The sequence below is a fragment of the Ambystoma mexicanum genome, chromosome 2p (assembly GCF_040938575.1).
Source record: "Ambystoma mexicanum isolate Mex_15411 chromosome 2p, UKY_AmexF1_1, whole genome shotgun sequence".
NCBI lineage: Eukaryota > Metazoa > Chordata > Amphibia > Caudata > Ambystomatidae > Ambystoma > Ambystoma mexicanum.
In genome coordinates, this window is record NC_090923.1 from 596,601,406 (window position 1) to 596,622,780 (window position 21,375).

The 21,375-nt window shown below is 48.9% G+C and overlaps 1 protein-coding gene across 1 annotated transcript in view; it reads right to left on the minus strand.

Annotated features, from left to right (window-relative positions):
- Positions 1–21,375, minus strand: part of RAD54L2 (RAD54 like 2) — a 1,748,428-nt gene that overhangs the window by 620,222 nt on the left and 1,106,831 nt on the right. The gene's annotated exons all lie outside the window — the stretch shown is intronic.

Consider the following 21,375-nt stretch of genomic DNA (forward strand, 5'->3'; position numbering starts at 1 on the left):
TCGGCGGGAAAATGTTGTGGCGATATTTTTTGGATGACCATATATATGGGGACAGGGACAAAAAAAAAATGTTTAAAAAAAAGAAAAAAAAAGAAAAAAAAAGTTTGAGGGTTGCGGGGGTGTCCCCCGCATGTTCCATGCAATAATGTCGCCACAAAAACGGCCCTTTTTCGGCGATATTTTTGCATGGCGAGATTTTTGTGGCAACATTATTACATGGAACCGCTCTATGTACTTTACTCATTTGCCATCTACCTCAGAGCACCTAGAGAGGGAACGATGGACAACTTTAGCTTGAAGAAACTGATACAGAACCACCATAGCAAGTTACTATCGTGGACAACTTACAAATACCATTATGGGCAGATATGTGGACGTACAGAAGATTCAAGAGAATATTGGAAAGCATGAATAAACTGATATGGTGGAAGGCCATCTATTTATGTGCCCATTTACCTTAAAACTGAATATATGTTTATTATGGTTTGAATTAATTGAGCCTATGACGCAATGATGATTTCAATGAAGTAGTTCTAACGCATGACAATAATGGTAGAGCTCTTCCTCTGCCCTGCAGATTATCTGAGGGACATTAAACTGAAAAGGTAAAGACACAACACATTGGCTCTCACAGCGTGTTATGTAAGAATTAGTGCAGTCAAACTGGTGTGGGACTACACAAGACTCATCTCTTGGTAGTAGGTAACCCACCTTTTAATATAGTTCTGTACTACACAAGTTGGTAGTGTGACTGAGCAGCCAGGCTTATCTTAAGAGGGGTAATGTGATCTGTAGAGCATAACAATGAAATCAGTAAATACAAGTATCCAATTAAACACTTAAAGTTATATAATACATTATTTATTTATACACAAAAGATATTTAAAACTTTCTTTAAAAAGCAGTAATTAGCTGTAACACTAATCTCAAATTAGGATTCAATTAAAGTGAACCATAAAGCAGGTGAGTAATTCATTCATATGTTCCACATGTTCCAGCACCTGGAGGCGACGTCATTTGAGGTCAGTATAGCATTTATATAGCATCACCTTTGCAATACTGAGTTTTCAAAGAAGGAAAAGTTAGGGTTAGATCAGAACAGACTGATAGGTTATAAGAACAGTTAGATTCTCCAAAAGAGATGCAGGCAGTCTATTATCCCAGCATTGAAGTGTTCAACATTTAAAACTTGTGAGGGAGCAAGCACAGCCAAAGCAAATAGATTCAGGAGGAGGCCTTTAGGGAGACAGGACAGCCAACTTCAATGAGCAAAGTCAAAGTTCTGATGCCCTTCTTAGAAACATGTTCTTAGTGTTCAAAAGAGAAATCCCAGCAACTCAAGAGGAGTCACCTTTAGAAAGCACAAGCTGTAAGGCCAATGCAGGTAATGGATTTACGTCAATTCAGCGGCTCTTTGTGGTTTTGGTGACTTTTTCTCAGCACCAAAGAAGAACGAAAAGCTCTGGTTAGGATTTCCTTGATCCCTCAGTCCTGGACTCTGGGTGAGGGGATTCTGGATACGGATTACTTGCTACTGTAGTGTCCTCTGGATGCACACAAAGATTGGGCCGGATTTTGACTTCGGAAAACAATGCACTCACAAATGGTCGAGGTACCCCGGGGTACTGGGCTTCTGCAGCCTTGGAACGTTTTTTGCGCCTTGAAACACCTGTGTATAAGCGCGTTACAAATGCCATATCATAACGTTACAGAAAGACGGAGGTTGCAGCAAAATAGAGTTTGTCTCGAGGCAAGTTGGTCCCACCAGCCTAAGGGAGGAAGTCATCCTTTACGGGTCTTCCCAGTCTATTTGAAAACGGGGTCAGCACAGCTGCAGGGTTTCACCTGGCACTTCACGGTCCAGGAGGGTGCTGTTGGCGTCTTCTCTCGTCTTGTGCTTCAGATGTTGTCCTCCAATGGTCGACTCTGCTCTTAGTCCCAAAAACCTTGCTTTTTATGCAAGTTCCCGTTCATTCACAGCCCTAGGCTGTCAATCACAGAGCCATGTGGCTGTCCTACAGGACAGCTGGGTGGCCGGCCAATTGGAACTGGTTTCACTCAGGCACACCTAGAGACAAAGAACAGGGAAGTTTTGGTACCCTCCCCTCACTTCCTGCCTTTCCAGACACACTGGAGCCTAGGCGGGCTTCAGGGCTGAAGCCGCCAAAGGTAAAATACACAAAGGACTCAAACCCAATGCAAACAGAGTAAAGGCCGAGAAGAAAATAAACAAGAAATGGAGAAAAAAAAGAAGACTGGGGCCATTTTGAGAAAATGGTCGCTTTTGGGTGCAGCACTGCAGCAGAGGTATTAGCCTGCAGATGCACGTCATGAGGTAGTAAAAAAGAAACCACTGCCACCAGCCATTTAAGGGAGTGAGTGTAACAAAATGGTACATGATGAATGGATTAAAGGAGTTACTATGTAGCCCCCCCAACACTCCACATAGATTTACTTTATGGGTCCAGCACACACCAGCCTAAGAAAGACAGGGGTCATCTTACTATTCTTGGGAACAGTAGTTCACCCAAGAAAATGTAGTTAAACATTAAGACAAGTAGAAAGGAACTGAGTGGCACTGCAGAAAAGATGCTGTGTGTCACAATGCAAAACCAAATGCCTATGGAGTTGACCAGACTTCATAAAACAGTAAGGAACATAGAAAATCATAGTCCGGAAAACACACGGGTGACTGAGGAAAAGGTCCCACTCACTCAGGAGTAAAAATGAAAAAGCCCAGAGTCCAGCAAAAGAGCTGGGGGTCTCCAAGGTTAAAGGGAATTGGCATTGAAATTCCAATTCTCCCTAACACAGTGTCAGTACAGATCTCTTCATGGAGGAGGAATGAAAAGTCTGGCAGTAATCTGTTATGCAAGACACCACTAGTAGAAGAGTTCTTGGAAGAATGCGCACTTCTTTATGATTAAGAGGAAGGGATTGGAAAAAGAGAGGCAAAACTCTCTCCTGCCTGACATGGGGTCTGGACAAAAACTCAGGCAAAAAGCAATCATTTGTCATCTTCAGGCAGTGAATACACTTAGAAATTAAGGAACCTGCAATTCTCTAATCCCTTAAAGAGGAAACACAAGAACCAGGACTAATTTCCGGGTCAATATTTATTTGTAGTCATCAGAGCAACAGGGGGAATTAAATGTGAAACCAACTAAAAGGACACCAACAAAAAATTATAAGTAACTCACTGTAATGACTAACGTACTCCTAGTCCATAGTCCCTTTCCTCCATACTGTATGGGCGTCCCTTGCTAGGGACAGGAGACGGAACCTTTTTCACCAGAAAGAAATCTTCTTCCACTTTAAATTTAGAGGTGCGCGGCCCTAGGAGCATGCAGTCCCCTGACTCCGCCCACTGGCGCCGCTCCTCAGTCCCCTGTGACGCGTCGAGAATATTACCATTGCCTAATGACACCAGTTTTATTAAGGGGGAGGATGGTGGGACGTATGGAAGAAAGGGGACTATGGACCAAATTATAATTACTCCTACGTCACGTCTTTCCTCCATACTGCATGGGCGAATACACCTGAATGTAGCACAAGGATGAGAGGTGACCCTGCTAAGAAAACAAGTTCCGTAATGCTGACTGACCAAATGCGGCGTCCGACCTGGAGCTGGCATCCAAGCAGTAGTGCTTGCAGAAGGCTGAAGGCGTTGCCCATGTAGCATCCTTGCTAATGACCTGCCAGGGAATATGCCTCTGGAAAGGCACAGCCGTAGCCTTGGCTCCGATAGCGTGGGCATGCATACTTGCCGGGAGTGGTTTGTGCTGCCCCTCATAAGCCTCCTTGATGGCTGCAACCATCCATCTTGCTAAGGAGGCCTTGGAAGCTTGATAGCCTGGCCTTTACCTACTGAAGGTGACAAAGAGAGCCTCTGATTTGTGAAAGCTCTTGGTTCTGTCCAGATAGAATTAGAATTTTAGGGCACACCCGACATCTAGGCAGTGCAGTACCCTCTGCGCCTCATCCTTGGGGTCCGCAGAGAAAGTAGGTAGCACTATGTCCTCATTCAGGTGAAACGTGGAGACTACCTTAGGTAAGAATGCAGGATGAGTTCGAAGCACCACCTTGACCATATGAAAGGTAGTATAGGGCTCTGAAGCCACCAGTGTCTGTATTTCACTGACCTTGCGTGCCGACGCAAGACCCACCAATAGAGCTGTCTTAATGGTGACTAGCCTGATGTCCGCAGACGCCCACTGGCTCAAATGGTTTATGTGCCAAGGCGCATAAAAACTACATTGAGATCCCACACTGTGTGTGGCTTCTGGATAGGTGGGTATAGCCTGGTGAGGCCCCCCAAATGTGCTAACTATTTGGTTTGTTGGATGAAAAGCATTCCTTCTCAGAGTTTTCGATAGGCACCAATGGCCGCCAGATAGGTGCAGCATGTGTCTACTTGCACCCCCGAGTGTGCAAGATGTGCGGTGAAGGATAGCACGTTGTCCAAGTCAGAGGATCTACTTCCTTTGATTCTGCCCAGTGACAAAACCTAGTCCACTTGCTCCTGTACTGGCTCCTAGTAGCGTCGCTCCTAGCGCCCTGTATGATGTCTAGGTTAGCCTGTGACAGACGCAGATGCTTTAATGCGACCTGCTCAGGAACCACAGTGCAAGGGGTAACATCTGAGGGGAGGGGCGGATGACCGTGCCTCCCTGCTGCGATAGTAGGTGAGCTGGGGCAGCAGAAGGTGTATCGGGGCCGATCCAACAGGCTGAGCAGTTTGGAGAACCATGGCCTTGCCGGGCCACCAATGAGCCATCAGAAAGATGTACAGGTGCCGGGACTCCCTTATCTTGCAGATTACCCCACGTATCAGGGCAGTGGGAGGGAAGGCATATGCATACATGTTGTTCCACTTTATCTAAAACGCATCGCCCAGAGAGCCCCAGGCCTGTCCCTGCCAGGACGCAAACTGAGGGCACCTCCTGTTAGACCAGGTGGCAAAAAGATTCACCAGAGGATGACCCCATCTGTTGAATATCTTCTGAAGGACCTGTTCGTTCAACTGCCATTCGTAATTGTGCGCTCCCAGCCTGCTGAGCCTGTCCATCTCCAGGTCGTACGCCTCCAGGATGTGGATTGCTGCCAAGTGTATGTTTACCAGCGCCCACTCCCAAATGCTGACTGCTAGAGCGCAGAGGGGAGGAGACCTGGTGCCACCCTGCTTGTTGATGTAATAGATGCTGGTGGAGCTGTCCATTTGAATTGGCATCGACTTGCCACTGACCATCAGGAGGAAGGCTTTGAGAGCAAGCCAGATGGCCATCAACTCGAGTCAGTTGATGTGAGCTTCCTGCTCCTGATGGGACCAGACCCTATGGACACTGGCTGTCCAGGGTGGCTCCCCAGCCCTCTAGGGATGAGTCAGTGGTGATGGTAACCTGCGGTGCAGGTTGCCAGAAGAGCCTGCCTATCCACAAGTGGTAGTCTGTGCTCCACTAGACTAGCTCTTGGTGGAGCTGAAGTGGGATGCTGACACGCTCCGCCTGGAAACCCCTCTCCTGACTCCAGGAGGCTGTGAAGTGTAGCTGCAAGCATCTCATCTTGAGTCTCCCGTGTGGCACTGCTAAGAGACATGTTGCCATGATGCCCAGAACGTGGTGGTACCACCATGCTAATGTCAATGCCCTGCTGAGGAAATGCCCCGTGGCTCTCTTGATGACTGATCTTATCCTCCAAGGGAAAAACTCTCTCGGAGCTCGTATCCCAGATGAGGCCTAGGAATGTTAGCTTCTGCGTAGGCTCCAATTTTGACGGAAAATCACAACTCATGTAGCATATTCATGAGGGCAGAGGAAGTGTGTTGGACTGCCTCCTGAGATCTTGCCCTGACGAGCCAGTCGTCTAGGAGTGGATATACGTGGTGACCCTGGGCCCGGAGAAGGGCTGCCACCGCATTCATAAGTCTGGTAAAGACACTGGGGCTTAATTGAGGCCAAAGGATAGAACCTTGTATTGGAAATGAAAACCCATGATCCTGAACCTCAGAAAGGACCGATGGGACTGCCAGATCGGGACGTGTAGGTACACATCCTTCAGATCCAGAGAGCACATCCAGTCTCCCATGCACAATGTCTCCGCAATAAGCGCTGGGGTACCCATCTTGAACTTTTGAAGAGGGAGGGAAATGCTCAAGGTTGAAAGGTCCAACACAACTCAGGCCAGCCTGGTTCTTCTTATGTATGGTGACAATCTATGAATAGAAGCCCATACACTGCTGGGAGGCTGGGACTTCAACTGCCCGACTCTCTATGAGCGATCAAATTTCTGCCAACAGAGTTGCTGTCCCAATCTGTGGGAGCAGAGGGGAAGGAGGTATCGGTAGGCAGTAGCCCGTTAACACTACTGAGAGGATCCAGGCGTCTGCGAACCTTGTGCGCCAGCATTGGGTGTGAAGGGCAAGCCTCCCTCCCCCCTCCACCGGAGACACGTGGACCCAGATGAGTTTCAAGCTTTTTTTCCCCTCTGAGGCCAGGGCGGAGGAGGGGACTAAAAAAAAGCCCTTATTCCCCAAATTGTGCTGTTTGCGGCAGTGCTGACTTGAAGACCGGTCTGGCTGTCTTGACCTTCGTTCCTGGAAGCCTCGGAACAAGTCAAAGGCCAGACCCTTGTTGGAATGCTGGTGCGCGTGACTGTAGGTCTTGGGCGTGGACTTCGTGAGGATAGATAAGGATTTTTCAGTCTAGGAACCGTTCTTATCAAGTTACTCATCGGTGGCGGAATGAAAAAGGTTGCCACCCACGAAAGGAAGGTTCAATATGCTCTCCTGGAGTCTGGGTTGAACTTCGTAGCCCATAGCCAGGCTGTTCTTCTCATGTACGTAGCAATGCAGATGACACAGCCAGAGGCGTCTATGTGGGCCACGGTGGACTCCATTATGTCCTGTGCAACAGTTTTTGCATTCGCATTCGCCAGCCCCGCCTTGAAGCGCACCTTAATCTGTACTGGATGTTCCGGAAGGAAGTCGGCTATTTCCCACCAAAGCCTTTGGTTGACTGCAGTGAGCATAGCGTCCGTATTGGATTGACGAAGGTGCAATGAAGGGTTGGAAAATATCTTCTTTCCATACGCTTCTAAGATCATCTCCTCCTTACCAAAGAGTGCCGAGTTTGAGGTAGCCGAGGAGGATTGCAGCTTGGAGAAGAGTGAGGCTGCAGCGATCACAGAGGTTTGTGGCTGAGGGTGTGCCGACAGCAAGAGTGGATCCCCTCCATTTGCCTGCACTTTGCGTTGAGGCGCCTTTTGGCAGGCTGCGCCAAATGGGGTTTAAGCCATCCTTTTTTGGCCAGAGCCACAATGTCCTTCTGCATTGGAATCCCCATTCTAGCCGCAGGGCGTAGAGTGAGGACCTCCACCTGAACCCCCGCCTCTTGTTTTTCAACCTCAGGTTGTGGGAGCCCCAGGTATTCGGCCAGACCTGCTAGCCATTCATGAAATACCTTGGCCGAGGAATGTGTGTTGGGGTCCTCCTCCTCATCGGTGTCCAAAGTGTCCTGTTGGTCCGGTGCAGCTGGAGTACTGGGCGCTGAGGGCTGTGTTGTACTGACTGGAGCCTGCTGTGGAGGTTGATATGGAACTGCCGGGACTGCACGAGGACTGGTACGGTGGTAACAGGCATAGGCAGCAGAGGCTGAACAGGGGCCTGAGGCACTTGAGGATGACGCCCATCTGTAGGGACCTCATAAGCGTGAGGAACTTTTCAAAAACCTGTCCTCACAGGCAGTTGGGGCGCTTTGTGATTCTGGGCGCCGGGTTCTGATGTTGCTAAGGCCTGGGTACACGCTGCTTGCGGGTTGTATAGGCCCTGCAATGCTGAAAATCAGTCCCACCTAGAAACTCGTTCTCCTACCTGATCCCCAAAGGGGGATGGTGTCGAACGAGTGGCAATTAAATCTGGCACAGTGGCCATTTTGTTGGGCTGCATACCACGGCTTGTGTCGTAACACTTGCCGCGTTGGGCACGGCCTCTTCCTGAACTCTTGGCGGTGGAGGTTGAAGCCTACACTGCACCTGGTAAGCGGTGTGCCCTCTGCAGTGTCGCTGGTAGTGCTGTGTACAGGCGCCACCTCAGACATTTGTCCAATAGGGCGTAGCCCCTCGAGTGAGGACCTGGTAATAGAACCTTGCTGTCCCTCAGCGATGTCACCGGTAGGCTCTTGCAACCCCTCGGCATGGCGGGCAGTAACTGAAGCAGCTTTGCTACCTGCGCTGGTGCTAGGACCTGACTGGTCCCTCCCACTCTGACGTTTCCTCGGGAAGGAGTTACCCTTGCGGGGTACTGATGAAAACAGTGGCCCTACCTTGGGCCTTGACTTGTGTCTGACAAAGTCCTTCAAGTCCTCTGGAGGTGACCTTCTGAAGAGCTCTCTCCACCGTTCTAACCTTTTCTTAAGAGTGTGCAGTGTACGCGCATCACACGCGAAGCAACCCTCCGAGCCCTGATCGGGGTCATGGCAGCGGAGGCAAAGAGCATGAGGGTCGGACGTAGGGAAGAGATCCCGGCAGGCTGGACACCTGCTGAAGCCTGATGACGTCGACATGCGCCAGGGAGGAGCTTGGCGCTAGAGGACAGAGGTATCGGAATGAAGACAAAAAGACAAAGATAACTCTCTGTGGAAGAGCACTTGGAATTACTACGCCGAACCCAGGAGCGCTGGTGAAAGTGGTCCGTTCCCGTAACGTGGAAAAGAGGACTGAGGCGTGGCAGTAGTGGGCGGAGTCAGGGAAGTGCATGCTCCCAAGGCCGCGCACCAGCACGCCTGTAAATTTAAAGGGGGAAGAAGCTCGTTTCTGGTAAAAAAGGTACCGTCTTCCGTCCCAAGCAAGGGACACCCATACAGTATGGAGGTAAGGGGACAGGGCGTAGGAGTAAGATAAGGTGAAATCTTCCAGCACAGGCAACAGGGTATGGGGTAACAGTCTTAGATGTAGGCAATACTTCTGCTTTGGTGGCTCACATAGATCTCACGCAATCAAGGCCAGGGCTTAGAAGGTTGAGTTTGGCTGACAGTATTACTTTGAATAAAAAAATGGTCTGATAATGAAAAAAAGATCTATATAACTAGGATCTATATATAACAAATCTATATACAACATTCTCTTTCTTAAAAGGTAATTAATTAACTGTGGTGCAGGTGACAGGTAAACAATTCTAGTGCAGAACGTCTCTATGAGCTGTGAGGCATCCAATGGAGTCATCATTGATTCCCCAGCCATAACCTCCTCCCTTGTGGCCAGCAGCCACTACCTGATTGTGACCCCTGGGGCCGGCAATATGAGGGGGGGTCACATGGGAGGAGTCAACCTCCAGGGAGATGACATGGCTTGATTGGATGAGGCACAGTATCCTCCATTTGTCCATGGAAAAGACCCCCTGATATCTAATACCGTAATGGCCTTTTGCCATATATCTGTTCACCCCTTTTGGGAAAATAGAGAAACCTTTTCCCAAACATCCTTTATACCAAAATACCATCCATGTTCTGAAATGTAAAAGCTCCAAAGAAACATTTTTTAGTTCCAATTCTCCGTCATATAGAACTGATCATTCATCTGGAAACATGAAGAGAGGTTCTCCAAGTACTGTGCATCAGTTAATATCCAATTCCCAGTGGAGACTCCAATTCCAACAACCACTTAAGTACTGACACGAGGAGGATGAAGGAAATGATGCAGAGCAGGGCAGCAGGAGTCTCAAACTCAATGAGCATGCTAGTTATTTTGGGAAAACACCTATGAGCAGAATATTTAAAAATGGAAACCATAGCATGGGTAGGAGCTCAGGAGAAGACGTTGCAGTGACACAAAGGTCGGACAGAAACTGGAGGCACGAGTCCGGGTGGTGCAGCCAAGGGCCTCGTCAGCAAAGAGGGAAGGAATCATTGCAAGAGCAAGCAGGGCTGCAGAAACGCCAGGAACCTCAAGACGATTCCTGGGTTTTTGTCAGTTGGAGGACACAACATTATCCTCACCAAGACCTGAAAGTTAGCAGGCGTAGGAGCAGAGCTGCTGGAGAAGGCGGAGGGACATCAAGGCACTCAGAGTGGAAGGTGGGCGGCAGAGCTTTGCCGTGTATGAGCAAACAGGACCGAAGATGCGAGTCAGCCCAATCGAAGTGGGAACCCCGGGGCGTTTTGACGAGGTCACCAAACAGTTTAAATTTTGTAATGCAACTGAAACAGAAATTATGAGATTTGTAAATCAAAAAGGCAGAATACATATGCAACCCCTAACAATATATGAGGGCATGGAATGTTGATATTGGGAAAACAAAGTGAACACTGAAAGCACAAGAATTACTAAATCAAGGAAAAAGGTATACAATTGTGAATAGCATACATTACCTACCGTAATCATATTTCTGATGCTTGCATCTGCTTGGATTCACATGCTTTGCATAGGCCGACATCTAGTGGTAGCTGCGTAGTATTGCATATGAAGTTTCTGAAGCTGACTATAACCATGATCCCTCACGTGTCGCGGTCCCGCAGATGATCTGACATGTGAGGAGTGTGAGCGTGAAGTGTAGGTTAGAGATCATGAGGTGTAAAAAGATCTATGTTTACCGAACAACCTTCAAGTCCAAGAGGGGAGGAAGAGCTGGCGCATGTGAATCTAAGCAGAAACAAGCATCAGAAATGCGATTACGGTAAGTAATGTATGCCTTCTGAGGCTTGTGGATCTGCTTAGAATCGCATGCTTTCCATATATTAGCAAGTAGTACTTTGAGAAGGAGGTGGATTGTTTGAAGGTAGTGCTGCAAATAGATGTTTTAGCACTGCATGTCCCACCTGTGCATCACCCTTGGAATGTGTGTCTAGACAGTAATGTTGGGTGAAAGTGTGGACTGAACTCCAAGTGGCAGCTTTGCAAATATCATCTAGGGGAATGTGCTATGACAGAACTGCCCCTGTGCCTCGAGTTGAGTTAGCTCGAGGCTTAAATGGCAGCTGTTGGGTAAGAATTAGTGCAGTACAACTGGTGTGGGACTACACAAGATTTATCTCCTTGGCATTAGGTAACCCACCTTTTAATATAGGCCTGTACTACACAAGATGGTAGTGTGACTAAGCAGCCATGCTTATCTTAAGAGGGGTAATGTGAGCTGTAGAGCTGTGAAATGAAACCAGTGAATACAGGTATCCAAGTAAGCACTTACACACTTAGTTATAATAAATGAATTATTTATTTATACACAAAGATATTTAAGCATTTGTTAAAAAGTAGAAAAGTAGTAATTAACTGTAACATTAATCCCAAGTTAGGATTCAATTCAGCCAGTGAACAATAAAGTAGGTGAGATGTTTAAGATTGGCTTTGTGCTGTTAGGCAGAAATCTGTGCAGTTCCCTCTGGGACCACTGCAAAAGATTTAAGACTACAGGTGTTTGGCAGTAAACCCACTTGGTAGCAGCCTGTACCACACAGATTCACTTGGTAGCTGTGGCTGAGCAGTCAGACCTCCCTCAAAAAGAGTTAGGCAGTATACAGAGTATTCACAATAGGTCAAGAGAACACAGTAGAACAAGTAAACACTGACCAGGGCTTGGTGTAAAAGAGATATCATTATTTATGTAAAACCACATCTAGAGAAACACACAGGCACTAATAGTAAGCAATTCAAAAACACAGTCACTAAAAGATATACACTCCCTTAAAAGAATATTAGACAAGTCTTAAGTAAAGCCCCACTTATTTTCAGACAGCCGTGAGCGCTTAACATAGATGGCACTCTAATAATTCGTTTTAAAAAGGGAGAGAAAAGCAGAGAATAAATTGAAACAGATCCCAACACTTTTTCACTAACACACAAGAGAGAAAGGCAGAGTAACACTGAATTCAGAGTCGATAGGCTGGATCCGCTTTAAGAGGATCAAAACGAAATGTGTCCAAGGTCACATGGTTGCAGTGCACAAAAGACTTGTAACGGTTCAAAAAGGAGTTGGACCAAGGAAATGGACCAGTAAGAGGGTCAAGGCGGCCAGCCCAGTCCAGAAGGTTAAGGAGTTATTATTACCTTGTTGCAATCTTTAGAAAGGGAGGCCTGGCGGACACGGTACCTTAAAGTGGTGAGAACGCTCCAGCGGGGGCAGTTGTTCCTGGCAGCGGGTGCAAGTCGGTGCTTCGTCAGGGGAAGAGAGGATCTCGTCGTGGCGGAAGACAGGAGTCCGTTGCACTGCCAGGGAAGAAACCAGCCGCAGAGTTTCTCAGGTACAAGGAACGGTCCGGTGATTTGCGGTTCAGTGGCAAGTGGCTATCCAGCTGCCGGGGTGTTTGGCACGGGCAGTTCGACCACAAACCGGGCTGGGGTGCAAAGAAAGAAAGGTAAACTGGTTGTGCCCACCAGTCAGGGGAAGAAGCCTCTCCAGTCGGGAGATCTTCTCTGTCGGCGGGAAGTGGTGAGTTGGTTCTGCAGGGCTCCACCGGTGGTGTCGTCGTGGTAGGTCGGCTGAGCTTCTCCCTCGTCGGATTCCTAGGTCCTGTGGCGACTTCTGAAGTTCCAGTCCCCAAAGCCCTGCTTTTATGCAGCATACCCCCATTCACTCAGCCTAGCTGTCACTCAAACATGCTAAGTGGTGAGCCGGCCGGCTCACCACTTGGGCCAAACACACAAGAGTGCGACCTGAGTTACCAAGGTAACTCGGTCCAGGGTGCCTAAACCCCCTACTACTCCCTCTGTGGTACCCAGACAGAGTGGCACCACTTTTGGAGGCCTCTGTGGAGTAGCCCGCCAAAAAGTGGGACAAAGGGCTCGACTTGGGTTGGAGTCACAGAAGAGAACACAAACGCCATTTTAGAATCGAGTCTTGGAAAAAAAAAACAACCGGAGAATTCATATTAATTAAATAAACCGGCGGTATGTTCGAGGCTATGAGAATTAAATAATTAAAGTCGGTAGCCTCGAACAATGGGAAAATATTTGCGGTCGAATATAAAAAGTAGTTTCTACTGCCACCAGCCGAAAATCGATCAGGGGGGACGGAGACGTGCCCCCTCGACTAACAGACCTAAATTGAGTTCCACTGGAACATATTGTACTAGGAGAAACATGTTGTGCTGTAGTGGCCACAGACAAATGTTCTCGGCTAGTTTGGGCCACCCTGGAAAATGCATCCCCACACTACCCCCATTTGTATATGTAAACCACATAGCTGTGGTACTGTCTGTCAGGATAAGGACTGTCTTGTGTACCGAGTCTTGTATGGTCGAAGTGCTTTGAAGACTGCTAGCAGTTCCAGAAGGTTGATGTGTTTTTTGGTTAATGCCCGTGGTCACACCCCTGTGTGCAGTGTGATGGAGAAAATAAGCTCAGCACCCTGTTAGGGATGTGCCTGTTGTAAGAGTGGATTTGATTGCTGGTATGTTGAAAGGCTTTCACTTTAACGTGTTGTCCTTTGACCACCACTGAAGCGATTGAACTAGATGTTGCGAGACCACTACTAGATCGTTCCACATCTGCTTTGCTTGAAACCATTGTTTTGCTAACCACTCTTGCATTGGACGCGTGCACAGTCGGGCAAGTGCCACTAGATAAATGTAGGAAGCCTTAATTCCCAGAAGGCGCATTGCTTTCGCACTGTTACTCGACAACCGGCGTCATACTGAGGTGTTTGGAACAGCAGGTTTTGGACCCTCTCGTTGGAGGGCAGGACTAGTCGATTGTTTTGATTAGTGCCCCTAGGGATTCACTTGGCTGGGCACTAGACTGGACTTCTTCTCCTTTATCGATAAGCCTAGTTTGAACAACTGATCGACTATTTGTTGGGTGTTTTGTGGGCACCACTTAGGTGTGTCTCTTGTTATTAGCCAGTCGTCCAAGTAAGGGTACACTGGAATGGACCCCCACTTCCTTAGTGAGAGGCTACTACTGCTAGTACCTTTGTAAACACCCTGGGGGGCTGAGGCTATGCCGAATGGTAGTACTTTGAATTGTTAGTGCTTGTCCCCCACTTTGAATCTGAGGTAATTTTGTGCGTTTGCAACATTGAAATATGAAAGTATGCATCTTTCATGTCCAATGTTGCCATGTAATCCCCGTGTTTTAGGAGTGGGGATTACCACCTGTAACATAGTCATTCTGAACTTTTGAGGCTTGACATACATATTTGCAGGGCATAGGTCCAGCACTGGCTGCATTGTTAGGTCTTTGTGTGGAACAAGCAAGTACACTGAATAAATACCTTGATCTTCGTCCCGAGTATTGCTATTTTTTCTAGTAATGTCTGGATCTCTTGTTGTAGGATTTGGAAATGTTCAGGAGACATTTTTCTCACATGTGGTGGCTTGGTGATTTGAGGAACTCTATGGCACATCCTTTTGCCACTGTTGTGAACACCGAGCGATCTGTCGTTATTCCCGCCCATTGCTGGGTGAAAAGTTTTATGCGATTCCCAACTGGGGATGCATGGGAGGGAATGTGAACCAGCCCATCATTTGTTGGCAGGGGCTGCTGCGCCTCTAGAGGCTGCAACCCTGCCTCGTCTTTTCCCCTGCAAAACTCTCTGCTGGTAGGATTAATAGGAGGTAGAACGAGACTAAGAACTGTAAAAAGAAGAGCCAGGTGCTCCAGATACTGGTTGATTGGACCTGCTGAAACCTTGGGCACGAAAGGTACGCTGTTTGTTAAAAACTCCTCTTTGGACACATGGCTTGTTAGTCATTTGTCCCAGTGTTCTCATGGTCTTGTGCTCTTTTGTGGCCGTTTTTGCAGTTGCTCTTCGACAGGCTTCACAAATAGTACTGCCTCCTCAATAGACATATTGATCAGTGCCACCTGAGTCTTGGGCTTAAACCCTGAGGCACGGAGCCATGAATGTCTCTTGAGAAGCGTACCTTCAGCAATGACTCTCTTTGAGGTATCAGCTCAGTCCAGGACATTAAGGATGTTTTGCATTACCTGCTTGCCCTCAGTACAGATCCTACAGGGATGCAACCTTGCTGGATCTGGCACAGAGTTTAGTGTCTTATGTACCTCCTCCCATTGGGGGGTGTTATAGCTTGCGAGCAGATTTGTGTTTGCAATTCTGGTGATGTATGCGCCTGAGGTGGTCATGTGCTTTCCTAAAGTGTATAGGCGTTTGCACTCCTTGTTAAGGGTGCTTCTGAGGTAGAGAGTGGAACACCAGCTTTTGGGTGGTAGTGACAAAGGAGTCAGGTTTCACATGTCCACTGATGTATTGGGGATCAGATGGCGATAGTTTGAAGATCTTTTCAATTCTTGGATTCACTGCCCTTGTGAGAGAAGGTGTGGAAAGAGATGGAGAAATCCTCTTTATAATGGATTGGAGCAAGGGGCTAGCCTGGCTGATGGGCTTCTTCTCATTAAGAATATCCTCAACAAAGTCATTACTATCCGGGACGGTCTCTTCTGTGTGGATATTAAAGTGGTGAGCTGCTTTTTTAAGCAGGTCAATGTATAGTAATTGGTTATCAATAGGGGAAGTATGACCACTATCTGACCCTGTAATATCTGGGGTGTCAATGATGGTGACATTCGGGTCATCCTGATTATTTACGTACAAAGCATCAGAGTCTTGATTGGGGTTGTACTGGTCTACATAGCAGATGTCTTGATCTGCCTGGTCAGGTTGATTGTCTCTATGTTGAAAGTCCTGGGAAGCCCAGACAGATGGAACGGTGGGTGACGGCTCATGACGTGGTTGCTGTGACTAGAGACCCTGTGACACTTCGAGGTCCAAAAGGACGCCCATACAGTATGGCGGAAAGGTGACGGGACGCAAGAGTATGTGGGGAGTACAATTGCCTCGTTGAAATTAAAGGATGACACCACCTTTGGACGGAACCTCGGGTGTGTGCGTAACAGTCTTGTCCTTGTAGGATCTAGTGTATGGCTCTGAGGCGACTAGCGCCTGGTTCTCATTCACTCTGCGAGCTGATGTAACATCAAACAGAAGGACGGTCTTCAGAGTGACAAACTTAATACCTGCTGCGGCCATGGGTTTGAATGGTTTGTGGGCTTCTAGTATTTAGTACCACGTTGAGGTCCCAAACAGGATGAGGCCGTATGACCGGGGGATACAGCCTGGTCAGGCCCGTCGGGTGTTTTTTCACTACTGGATTGGCCGAAGAGCAGATGAGTCAGAGTTCCTGTATGCACCAATTGCGGCCAGATATGTCCTGCAGGTATCAACCTGGACACCCAATCTGGCGAGATAGGCCGAGAATGATAAAACTTAGTCCAGGTGCATGTATGTGGATTAACTCAATTTTCCTTAGCCCAACAGCAGAATCTCATCAGTTTTCTTTTGTACTGCTTGCGCATAGCCTGACTTCTAGCACTTTCAATGATCTCCAGCTTGTCGCTAGACAACTGAAGGTGCTGGAGCATTAGCCGCACAGGAACCAGGCTGCTAGGGCTAGCCTCTCCGGGGAAGGGTGTAACACTGCACCTCCGTACTGTGCTAGTAGAAGGCCCTTCAAGGGAAAGCACCATCTCTAACTGGGTTCACAGCTATGGCAGGTCTGAGAATCAGGGTTGTGCCGGCCAGCAAGGCGCTTATCTTCAACTTCCTGATCTTGCTCACCACATTGTGAAACAGCAGTGTGGGTGGGAATGCATATGCCCACATCCCGTCCTAGGGTATTGGGAGTGCATCCCCTTCAGAGTTGCATCCCCTTCCTCCCCAGGACACAAATTGCCGACACGTCCGGTTGTTTACTGTTGCAAATAGGTCTATGGTTGGGGACCCCATCTGCTGAACACTTCCTGGAGTACTTTCCCATTCAGCTGTCACTCGTAATTGTCGGCAGTCAGGCTTATCTGTCTGCTTCCAGGTTGGATTCTCCCGGAAGGTGAAATGCTGAGATCCACACCTCCTGACTGATAGCCCATTCCCAGATTTTCAGGGTGAACCCTGTTTGTTGATCTAGTACATGCAGGTCGTGTTGTCTGTCTGAATGCACACAGATGTGACCTTGATGGTCGGAAGAAACGACTGGAGGGCCAATCAGATTGCCATAAATTGCAGCCAGTTGATGTGATTCTGCCAGTCGGCCTGGGTCCAGAGCCCATGCACTGAGTGCGTTCCCAGAGTGACCCCCATGGAGGGAGGAGTCTGTAGTAATGGTGTTCTCTATCGGGGTGGACAGAAAGGCCTGGCCACCAAGATGCTCTGCTCCTGCTGCCACCATTTCAGATCGTGGTCCAGATGTTGCAGGATGGAGACCTGTGCACACTTATGGCTTGACTCCTGATCCCAGAAATCTGCAAGGTGCAACTGAAGCCTCCTCATGCCGAGTCTGGTGTAGGGGACCGCCAGGAGGCATGCTGCCAACATGCCCAGAAGGTGTTGATGCCACAAGGCCGTGGTGATTGACATGCTGCAGAAATGGGAGATGGCCATCCGAATCGCTGGAACCTTGTCCCTGGTCGGGAAAAACCTCTGCTGCTGTGTGTCCCACAACAGGCCCAGAAACAAAAGCGTCTCTGTAGGGGCGAGTTGAGATTTCTGGTAGTTGATTGAAAACCCCATGTCTAATAGGGTGGAGATGAGCCCGTCCCCTGATGCTTAAACCTGCTCCAGAGACAACACCCCCGACTAACCAGTCGTGAAGGTACGGATAGACATGCAGCCCCCTCGGACCTGAGGAGAGCTGTCACCGCATTCATGAGCCTCATGAAGACTCAGAGCTTAATTTAACCCAGAACCTTGTACTGGAAATGCAGGCCCATGACCCGGAAGCTGAGGAAGGCCTGGTGAGGCTGCACAGTAGGAACAAGGAGCTATGCGTCCCTCAAGTCCAGGGAGCACGTCCAGTCTCCACACACAGTGTCTCGGCTATAAGCACTGGCATCACCATTTTGAACTTCTGCAGGGGTAGGTAAAGATTCAGTGAAGACAAATCCAACACCCCTCGCAGGCCCGCCTGGTTCTTCTTTGGAATAGCAAAGATGCTGGACACAAAGCCCTGCCCCTGCTGGGGGAGGGGTACCTCCTCTACTGCCTCGCTCTCTAAAAGGGAGCGAATCTCTGCTAGGAGTGATGGTCTATCTATCTGTGGGAGAGGGTGAGAACTCGGGAGAGGAGATGTAAGAGGTAACTGGAAGCCCCAAGACACAACTGAGATGACCCATGCATCCGTGAACTTCGCCAGCCAAGCCTGACTGTGCAGGGCCAGCCTGCCACCAACTGGGGTGCCGTCGACCAGAAAATAATTGTCATTGTTTCTTCTGGTCAGAGGCTGATGAGTGGGAGGGGGACTGGAAGAAACCCTTATTTGAGGCTTTGCAGTGTTTTCGCCTGTACTGACTTGGAGACGGGCCAGCCTGCCTGGCTTTGCAGTCCTGGAACCTGCAGAAACCGCCAAAAGATCGCCCCTTGTCTGAGTGAGACTGCCTGTGAGAAAGGGCTGTGTTGCAATGGGTGGCGTGGCAAAGCTGGAGGCAACATGTCCTTGATAATGCCCTTGTGAATGGAGCCAATGTGTGGAGACCGCATGAGACATGAATTTGCCGAAAAACCGGTGCTCACAGGCTGGCTTAGCGCAATCCTGCATCGGAGGCAGCGGCAAATAGGCCTGCTGCCTCCCCAGCCCTTGTCCGTACATGGGGTCACTGTACTTGGAACCCGAGATTTTGGAGTATGACGTAGTCCAGAGACGGGTGTCATTGGTACCCAGTCTGCCCTTGGTGTAAAACCTCTCCTCTGTTGATCGTCTGGCTGGCCGGCCTCTGCGCCTGCCTGTGTGGGTTCCCGCTTTTGAGGAAAGTGAGTGGTGGCCAGCTTGTCTCGTGTCGCCGCCATTTTGTCTGTGTCTTGAGCATGCGTACCTGTAGCCGGCGTGTTCGCCGGCTCGGCATGCCTGTCTGCACAGGCTCTGCCTGGCCCTGCACCTCAGGTGCACACCCGATAGGCTGTGCGCTCTCGCTCTCCCAGCCAGTAGTGCTGGCCCGTGAGTATAGGGGCCCCCTCGAGTAAGGACCCAGTATCAGGGCATGGCCCCTCTAGAAGAGCCCGGTAATGGTAGAGCTCGCAAGCCACTCCGCTGCAGAACCAGTAGGGCCCTGGACACCTCGGCCGTGAGGCCGGTAGCTGCGTGAGCCTCGGTACTCACTGAGCCGGTGCAAGGGCCAGATTGACACCTCCTGCCAGAGGGCTTCCGTGAGAAGGAGTCGCCTCTGTGGGGTGCTTTGGAAAATAAGGCACCTACCTTCTCTGTCTTCCTCTGGACAAAGTCCTCGATGTTCTGTGGAGGAGTCTTGTTGAACAACCCTCTCGAACACGCAAGTCAGTGTTCAAGAGACCGGGGCGTGAGAGCATTGCATGCGGAGCATCCGTGGTCTTCAACAAGGCACCAGAGAGAGTGCATGCGGGTCTGCTGTGGGGAAGGAACTGTTGCACGATGGGCACCCGCTAAAGCCTGTCGAAGGGGACAGGTGGACAGTGTTCCCAAATCTGCATAAGAAAAAGAAAATATTTCGGGGAAAGCACGTGGAATTACGAGGCTTGAGGCCTCACCCAGGAACACTGGTGGTAGCGGTCCGTTCCTGTCGACGCAGAAAAGTGGACTGAGGTGTGGTGCCGGTGGCCAGGGTTAAGGGAGTTTGCGCTCTCGGCTCTGTGCCTACGCGCGCCAGTAAATTTAAAGGGGAAATGTCTTTCTGGTGGAAAAGAGGTTCCGTTGACATCCGTTGCGAGGGACGCCCATTAAGGATAGCGGAATGTGGACTGTAGGTAGGAGTACAATAAAGAGGGGAATGGACCACCTGATATTTTTCTGTGGCAGCAGGAATGTGCCTCTGATAACTCCGGGCCTTTTTATGATGCTTTTCCTTCGCAAAAATGTGTTTTTTCACCAGATGTTTCGGCATCTCCGAATTATTCTCTTTGCGGTAAGCACTGATGCGGATCTGCAGAAAGCTTTTTCAGCAGTGATACAGCAGGCAGCAATGCGCCTACCAGAGGTGTGCAGCCTTACTTCGATGGTTCTATGGAGGAACAGCATTGGGGTATGTGCTTAGGTGTGGGTGTGCATGCGTTTGCGTCGCTATCACCAAAGGCCTTACCCGTAGCAGCGCGTTGTGAGTGCCTTTCGAGACTGGGGACTGACACGTGGGAGCCTGATAGTTACCTTGGTGGGTCTATGGGCTACGAACCAGAGCCTTCGCTGCCCTGGCCTTCCGGATCAGACTCAGACAGGCGGCGGTTTCCAACTCTGCCATCATGGCATATGCCACCCACTGCTTTGTTCAAATGCTCTTTAAGTGTTTTAGGTCTAAAGAGCATACAGGATATGCAACAAGTCTCCTGGTGATCAAGGGGAAGGCACAGATTGCACACACTATGGGTGTCTTTCCACAGGAACTATCCGTTACGCTTTGGCAACATTTTAATGGTGTTTGAAAGTGAAATAAAGGGCAGCAAGACGAGAGCAGTAGAAGCAGGGAACAGAGGTAGGCATTCTCTATTTGAAAGAATAAGTCCCCCACTCTCCCTGCTGCTAGTCAGAAGCCTGTTACCAGAACGATTGTCAGTCCTTGAAAGGTCTTCCTTCGAGATGTAGCGTCGAACGGTACCCGGTAAAGTAATAATTAAGAGATATTAACTCCAAAGTAGCTTTGCTACAGGACTCTGCAAGCAACACAACCGACCACGATGGAAGCAAAAAAATCTGTGGGACCTCTAAGCGTGAGGGATCATGGGTACAGTCGACGTCACACTAGAGATAGATTAACAAACACGCCATGTCCACATACCTTTTCGAACTTGGAAAACTGCATATGCTATACTCTGCAGCTACCACTAGATGTCAGCCTATGCAAAGTATGTGATTCTAAGCAGATCCACAAGCCTCAGAAAAAAAAGAATATATGGGATACATTACTCCCCGTAATCGTATTTCTGATGCTTGTATCTGCTTAGATTCACATGCTGTGCATAGACTGACATCTAGTGGAAGCTGCAGAGTATTACAGTTGTTTTCGAAATTTGAAAAGGGACGTTGACAGGGCGTGCCAGTAATACTATCCCTAGTGTGACGTCCACTGTACCCATGGTCCTTCATGCATTGAGGTACCTCAGATTGTTTTGTTTCTGACATCAGGTAGCATGAAATGTAGCGTGAGTACAGGTGTATCCCAGCAGGTATGTATCAGACAAGCTCAATGATCCATGCACCATCTCTCCACGGGGAGGAAGGGCGCGCGCATGTGAATCTAAGAAGATACAAGAATCGGAAATAGGATTACAGTGAGTAATGTATCCCTTCTGAGGCTTGTGGAATCTGCTTAGATCACATGCTGTGCACAAATTAGCGAGCAGTGTTAGGAGAAGGTGGTGGGTTGTGAAAAGGTTCATGGGCAAACCTAAGTCTTGAGCCGCTTGTCCCACCTGTGTAT